Below are 8,350 nucleotides of genomic sequence, written 5' to 3'. Positions count from 1 at the left end.
AAATTCCTGTAAAGTCTCCATGTAACTCAAATGGAAATGCCACAAATTAGTATGTCCTCCGTAATCATATGCACATAGACATGCACATAAACAATAACAATAATCAGTAAAGTCAGTTTAGCTAGGTAACCAATGAAGGTGGCTGAAACAAAATTAGAAATCAGAATCTGAGTATAGATCTCAATATTTTTGTTCTCACTTTACCATGACCGTGGATAATCCCACAGTATCTCTGCAAAGAATGGTCTCATCATGTTCCTCAGTCCATAGGCCATTGGGCAACACCAAAATGGTATCCAACAAAGAAGTTGAGAGTGTCAGATATGCCTCCATCTTCATGCAGTGTACCTGACATGCTTCTGAAGAAAGTTGTCACTGTTACACCCTGAATCAACAAGGCTACTTCATTATGGCAGAGGAAATATTCATGTTTCTATAGTCTCTGTAAATGAATGATGAAATGAAGTGGAGAGTCTTGTGTTTATCATTATTTTTTTAAGTAATGAACCTAAAGTGCAATGGTAGAAGAGACTTATCAGAAATTTGAATTTATACATTTTACACAGGTAATTTTGGAGACAAAGTTTGATATATCCTAGGCTGGCCTTTCCATGATGGCCTTGCAACCCCTTGTAACCCCCTCCTTAATATTGGGATTCTAGTCGTGTGCCACACACGAATTTTCAAATATTTTTTAAATATTTTGAATTAAATATACCTAATTCATGCACTTCCTTTTTTTAGGTGCTGATGAAGCAGGTAGCCCTGCCCGTCAGGTTTCAGTCTCAAAAACCGACACAGAAAGAACGAAGCAATTATCTTCTGATAGAGAAAGAAGTGTTGGTAAGGATAATATTCCAGGTCACTTTGGTCTATATTAGGTTCTTCAGGTGGTCTTTTATTTTGTTTCATAAATCTGCATTTAAGAATATAGTTACCAAAACTTACTCCTGCACTAAGAGGCTATTTCCCCACTATAAGAAAGAATTAATACTAGAACTCTATAGCTTAGGCTGGCCTTGAACTTGAATTACTTCCAAGCAGAAGTTTTGGCTCTAGGATTATTTAATAACTACTAAAATATGTTAATACTTCAGTCCCAAAAGCAGATAGTTTCCTACATTAGAGTCTTTCAGTGTTTCAGTGTATCTATATAGTTTTTTGGAGGCTCCAAAGTCTGTGCCCATAGTATAATTTGACAAAGGTGTCTCCTTTGTGGAGGTAACAAAAGCAGAACTTGAAAACACATCTTACCTTATAGCTCTTCTTCAGGTACCTACACACACACAAACACACCCACACACACACACACAAACACACAGACACACACACTCGTCCCACAGCTTTTAGAGCAGGTGGTTTCATTGACCTTTCAGGTGGTGGCCCTCTGGAGGCCATTGTTTCTAGTCACAAACATAGATACTATTGTGATAAGCAAGTGAAGTACAAATGAGGAGACAAAGAGCCTAAGGGGTTATCTCGGAAGCCTTGTTAAGACCTCTAGGTCTCCTCTTTTTATGGCATCTAGTATAAAAAACCTCTCAGATAACATTAACAAGTCGGTGTTAAAGAACGTTCTGGTATCAAGAAAATGAGTGCAGATGTATGAATAATCCCATCTGCAATTTACCTCTTTTTTGTTTTGAGTCATTAGAATTAGAAACTTAGCAATTTCCTCAAAACTCTAGAGACTAGTGTATTATGCTTTATATACCAGAGCCATGGGTTTGACTTGGGTTTCTAGATGTGTTTATTTAATCTGTCTATACTGGGAAAAGTATCATAGGTGGGAAAAAGAGAATATTTAGTCCTAAGGTAGCATCTTGCTAGGGTGATGTCATGACATCAATATGGTAGAAGACTGATCGTTCCTCTCAAATAGAACATTTAGCAGTTCTACCATAGAGCTGTCACTGATGGGGGAGCCTTTCAACAACTCTGTGGAAGAATAGTAGTGGTGACAACAACTCACTCCACGTAAATTTAAAGCGATCATGTACATGAATGTGGAAAAATGTATGAAAAAAGGACACTGGAAATATCAATTCTGTATATTCGTGTCCCTCTACTTGTAAGACAGTGACATTGTTTATGACAGAACACAATGTCATGGATCACAGGTTCCAAGGGTTGTACAACATTGAACCATGTGATCTTGGCAAGGCCAAAAACTCTGTGTGCACAAATAATACTTACATTGACAATATTTGTTTCATTAATGCAAGTCATGACAACAGCTTAATTTTTCTCCCTCTGAAGTTGTTTGGGTAACAAACATAATGGATAAACTGGATGTTTCTGTAGTACAAGCCTACCTTAAAATGAAAACTTACATAAACCTATCTTTTGTGGACATCAGGCTGAGTGTAAGGTGGAGCTTGAATTGAAAGTATTTCAGTATCTCTGCCAGTAATTAGGGCCAGAGAATCTCGTGGAACCCTTACCTAGATCATCCAGGAATGGGGTCCATTTACCATCCGTAGGTCACTGTGTGTCCTCTGATCAAAGTGCTGTCTTAATGGTAACTGTTTTTCCATTCTTTGTGCAATTAGATGAGGATATTATTGTCTACCAGCTAGCACAGGTTTAGAGAGAATTTAATCCAGCTAGGTAAGCACCTGCAAAATTCCTCAGAACGTAAATTCCTGTAAAGTCTCCATGTAACTCAAATGGAAATGCCACAAATTAGTATGTCCTCCGTAATCATATGCACATAGACATGCACATAAACAATAACAATAATCAGTAAAGTCAGTTTAGCTAGGTAACCAATGAAGGTGGCTGAAACAAAATTAGAAATCAGAATCTGAGTATAGATCTCAATATTTTTGTTCTCACTTTACCATGACCGTGGATAATCCCACAGTATCTCTGCAAAGAATGGTCTCATCATGTTCCTCAGTCCATAGGCCATTGGGCAACACCAAAATGGTATCCAACAAAGAAGTTGAGAGTGTCAGATATGCCTCCATCTTCATGCAGTGTACCTGACATGCTTCTGAAGAAAGTTGTCACTGTTTCACCCTGAATCAACAAGGCTACATCATTATGGCAGAGGAAATATTCATGTTTCTATAGTCTCTATAAATGAATGGTGAAATGAGGTGGAGAGTCTTGTGTTTGTTATTATTTTTTTAAGTAATGAACCTAAAGTGCAATGGTATAGTAAACTTATCAGAAATTTGAATTTATACATTTTACACAGGTAATTTTGGAGACAAAGTTTGATATATCCTAGGCTGGCCTTTCCATGATGCCCTTGCAACCCCTTGTAACCCCCTCCTTAATATTGGGATTCTAGTCGTGTGCCACACACGAATTTTCAAATATTTTTTAAATATTTTGAATTAAAAATACCTAATTCATGCACTTCCTTTTTTAGGTGCTGATGAAGCAGGTAGCCCTGCCCGGCAGTTTTCATTCTCAAAAACCGACACAGAAAGAACGAAGCAATTATCTTCTGATAGAGAAAGAAGTGTTGGTAAGGATAATATTCCAGGTAACTTTGGTCTATATTAGGTTCTTCAGGTGGTCTTTTATTTTGCTTCATAAATCTGCATTTAAGAATATAGTTACCAAATCTTACTCCTGCACTAAGAGGCTATTTCCCCACTATAAGAAAGAATTAATACTAGAACTCTATAGCTTAGGCTGGCCTTGAACTTGAATTACTTCCAAGCAGAAGTTTTGGCTCTAGGATTATTTAATAACTACTAAAATATGTTAATACTTCAGTCCCAAAAGCAGATAGTTTCCTACACTAGTGTCTTTCAGTGTTTCAGTGTATCTATATAGTTTTTTGGTAGCTCCAAAGTCTGTGCCCATAGTATAATTTGACAAAGGTGTCTCCTTTGTGGAGTCAACAGAAGCAGAACTTGAAAACACATCTTACCTTATAGCTCTTCTACAGGTACATACACACACACAAACACACACACACACACACACACACACACACACACACAGACACACACACACTCATCACACAGCTTTTAGAGCCCGTGGTTTCATTGACCTTTCAGGTGGTGGCCCTCTGGAGGCCATCGGTTCTAGTCACAAATATAGATACTATTGTGATAAGCAAGTGAAGTACAAATGAGGAGACAAAGAGCCTAAGGGGTTATCTCAGAAGCCTTGTTAAGACCTCGAGGTCTCCTCTTTTTATGGCGTCTAGTATAAAAAACCTCTCAGATTACATTAACAATTCGGTGTTAAAGAACGTTCTGGTATCAAGGAAATGAGTGCAGATGTATGAATAATCCCATCTGCAATTTACCTCTTTTTTGTTTTGAGTCATTAGAATTAGAAACTTAGCAATTTCCTCAAAACTCTAGAGACTAGTGTATTATGCTTTATATACCAGAGCCATGGGTTTGACTTGGGTTCTAGATGTGTTTATTTAATCTGTCTATACTGGGAAAAGTATCATAGGTGGGAAAAAGAGAATATTTAGTCCTAAGGTAGCATCTTGCTAGGGTGATGTCATGACATCAATATGGTAGAAGACTGATCGTTCCTCTCAAATAGAACATTTAGCAGTTCTACCATAGAGCTGTCACTGATGGGGGAGCCTTTCAACAACTCTGTGGAAGAATAGTAGTGGTGACAACAACTCACTCCACGTAAATTTAAAGCGATCATGTACATGAATGTGGAAAACTGTATGAAAAAAGGACACTGGAAATATCAATTCTGTATATTCGTGTCCCTCTACTTGTAAGACAGTGACATTGTTTATGACAGAACACAATGTCATGGATCACAGGTTCCAAGGGTTGTACAACATTGAACCATGTGATCTTGGCAAGGCCAAAAACTCTGTGTGCACAAATAATACTTACATTGACAATATTTGTTTCATTAATGCAAGTCATGACAACAGCTTAATTTTTCTCCCTCTGAAGTTGTTTGGGTAACAAACATAATGGATAAACTGGATGTTTCTGTAGTACAAGCCTACCTTAAAATGAAAACTTACATAAACCTATCTTTTGTGGACATCAGGCTGAGTGTAAGGTGGAGCTTGAATTGAAAGTATTTCAGTATCTCTGCCAGTAATTAGGGCCAGAGAATCTCGTGGAACCCTTACCTAGATCATCCAGGAATGGGGTCCATTTACCATCCGTAGGTCACTGTGTGTCCTCTGATCAAAGTGCTGTCTTAATGGTAACTGTTTGTCCATTGTTTGTGCAATTAGATGAGGATATTATTGTCTACCAGCTAGCACAGGTTTAGAGAGAATTTAATCTAGCTAGGTAAGCACCTGCAAAATTCCTCAGAACGTAAATTCCTGTAAAGTCTCCATGTAACTCAAATGATGGCTCAGGATGACTAAACTATATTCAGAAAATTTGGTTATAAGCTAGCCTTTAATGGCTGAACCATCTCTCCAGCCCCAGAAATTTTGACACACAATTTTTCTGTTGGTTTTTAAAAACCACAAATCAATCTCAAGGTAACAGTCAACCATAACCTATCTATTTCATTATTCAAAACCCTGCCTAGATTCCTGTTTGTCCCCCAAAATAACCCTTGAAAAGAGACGGACACAGCACAAAATGCTGCATATGAGCAGCTACTTGGTGTGTGTCTCAGTTCCAGAAGCCTTAGTAAAAAGGCCCTTTTGGTTTTATGGCTTTCGAGGGCAAAATAGCTAGGACTCCAAGTCTCACCACCATGATTAGACAGTTTAGAATTGCTTATCATGTGCCACTAGAACAACAATATAGACTAACGGACTTCAAGATTATTTTATAACTGCCCATTCCAGTCCACAGTACAGGGTTATATTCAATATTATATCCTTGAGTTACTGCCTTTGCTCTTTCCTTTAATACCTTAATTTTATTGTTTTCTGTTTTCATTTTTGATCTCATATTCTTATTGATTTAATTTTATCTCCCAATTATAAAGAACTTGAACTTTCCCCAATGTGAAAATCCATTGAAAAATATACTTAAAGGAGTTTCACTTCTTGCCCAACACTGGTCTCTCATTTTGTAGGTAATTATCAGTGTCACTTCACCTCTCTGTCCTGAGATGGTTTTGTAAAGATAGACATTCTAGCTAGACAAGTGTTGCTGGTCTGGATACCTAGCACATAGAAAGGACAGGAAAGTTAAGAGTTCAAAGCCTTCATGGGCAACTTAAAACCTGTCTCTAAGTAAAAAGTAGAAAAGAAAAAAAAAGTAGAAAAGAAGGCTGAGAAATGTAGTTTAGTTGTCCAGTACTTGCCTCATAGAAACAAGGCTCTAGGTTTAATTCCAGTGCCATAAATGTAAATAAGTAACCATTTCTCTCTTTTTTTAAAAAGAATATTTATTTATTTCATGTACATGGGTACATTGTCGCTGACTTCAGACACACCAGAAGAGGGCAGCAGATACCATTAGAGATGGTTGTGAGCCACCATGTGGTTGCTAGGATTTGAACTCAGGACCTCTGGAAGAACAGCCAGTGCTCTTAACCACTGAGCCATCTCTACAGCACCCATTTCTCTTTTTTCATTTTCTAGTTCTTCATCTTCCTAAATCCAAAGACAGTATGCAAGTTTTCTCCATAACATGTTTTTTTTTCCTGAACATTGGATATGTGCGTTTTCATTTCTGTTTCTATGAATACACACTAGTTTAAAGTATACAGATGCTAGATATGAACATATAGAGTCAATACCTAGAAGTGTAAAATGGAGTTTCAATACAACTACTAAATATAGTCTCATAATTTACTTGTTATATTGGCTCCTGTATTAATTTACCTACAACTGTCAAAATGAGAGAAAATCCTGCTGTTAAGTGTTTATAACTTTGAAATCTAAAGAACTAAAAATAGTTGTATTTTCTAATAAGAAGTAAAATATATTTCTTCATGCAGTTTTAGGTGAAACACCAGATACAAATCTTGAATATAAAGAGTCAGGACTACAATTTGGAATTCAGGCAAAGAAACTAAAAATATTCACACCTGAAAATGGTAAGTATAAATCTTTAAAGTATAAAACTTTAAAGATTAATCTTATAAAATAATTTTCTTCAGTTTATAAATATACACATGAATATATAATTATTAAAAAATTTGTATCTTTGACATAAAGTATAAATCATCAGAATGAGTAGAGAAACACGGTGATCTGGACTTGTTTGACCTTCCTGTTCTTAAGGCCTCCTCCTGGCACACTCATGGGTGCAGTGTTCACCAAGACCCAGTGACAGTTCAACAGTTGCTCCCAGGTGTTCATTTTCTACAGTCACAGGAGATTGTGGATCCAAAACCCAGTGGGTATTGTTCCATGATCCTTGGCATAGATTCCAACTGTCAATCAAAGATTCTGGTGAAACAGAAAAAAAAAAAAAAAAGTCCATCAGAGACTCCGGAGGACTGCCTAATGAGGGTATACTCGCTAGTTTCATGTCAACTTGACATATGCTAGAGTTAACTGAAAGGAAGGAACCTCCGATGTAAACGTGTACCTGTAAGGACAGGCTGTAAGGCATTTTCTTCATGGGTAATTGATGGGGGAAAGCCAAGCCTATTGGTGCGTAGTCATACCTGTTCTAGGGTTCTACAAGGAAACAGGCTGAGCAAGTCATGAGGAACAGGACAGGAAGCATCACCACCCCTCCATGTTCTCTGCATCAGCTCCTGGATCCAGGTTCCTGCCCTGTTTGAGTTTCCGTCCTGACTTCATTCCATGATGGACTACAATATGGAAGCATAAGCCAAATAAACCCATTCTTTCCAAGCTTTCTTTTGGCCATGGTGTTTCATCATAGTAAGAGTAAGCCTAACTAGTACAGAAGACCTCCAGGGTTTCCTGTCTGTCATCCAGATGGATGACCCCTCAAGTAGCTGATATTAATGCTCCAGAAGCCAAACAGTCCCCGAGGCTGTCATTTGCTAGGACAGCAAACTCATAACACTTAGCAGATTCCTTCTTTGCTGTGAAACTACCTATTTATTTCCTAACTTCCCCCCAAAATTTCACCTGTTAGATCTCTGCCTCTGGTGTGCATTAATGGTACAGCTGTGTTATTATAAGGCCCCACTCTGCCCTGTCATTGTCTAGTCCCATAGAAAGATATGGTCAGGACCATGGGAATCTGCTATTTCTCAAGAGTGCTGCTTTTCCTGGGCCACCCCCTTAGGAAAGATGTAACTCTTTCCACATAAGGCAATCATCTGTATGGACAAGATGCTAAGAAGGTTACTTGCAAGATCACCCACCTTGCATTCATCACCAGCACACTGCTGCATTCAGCTTGAGTAGTGGCCACTGTCAATAGCACAGTATCAGATAATGCCAGGGCCAGCAGCAACACTGCAAGATCAAGTTGCCAGTGAGCAATTGTTA

This window comes from Rattus rattus, chromosome 17 (assembly GCF_011064425.1).
Source record: "Rattus rattus isolate New Zealand chromosome 17, Rrattus_CSIRO_v1, whole genome shotgun sequence".
Classification (NCBI taxonomy): Eukaryota; Metazoa; Chordata; class Mammalia; order Rodentia; family Muridae; genus Rattus; species Rattus rattus.
This window is presented reverse-complemented; position numbering follows the sequence as displayed.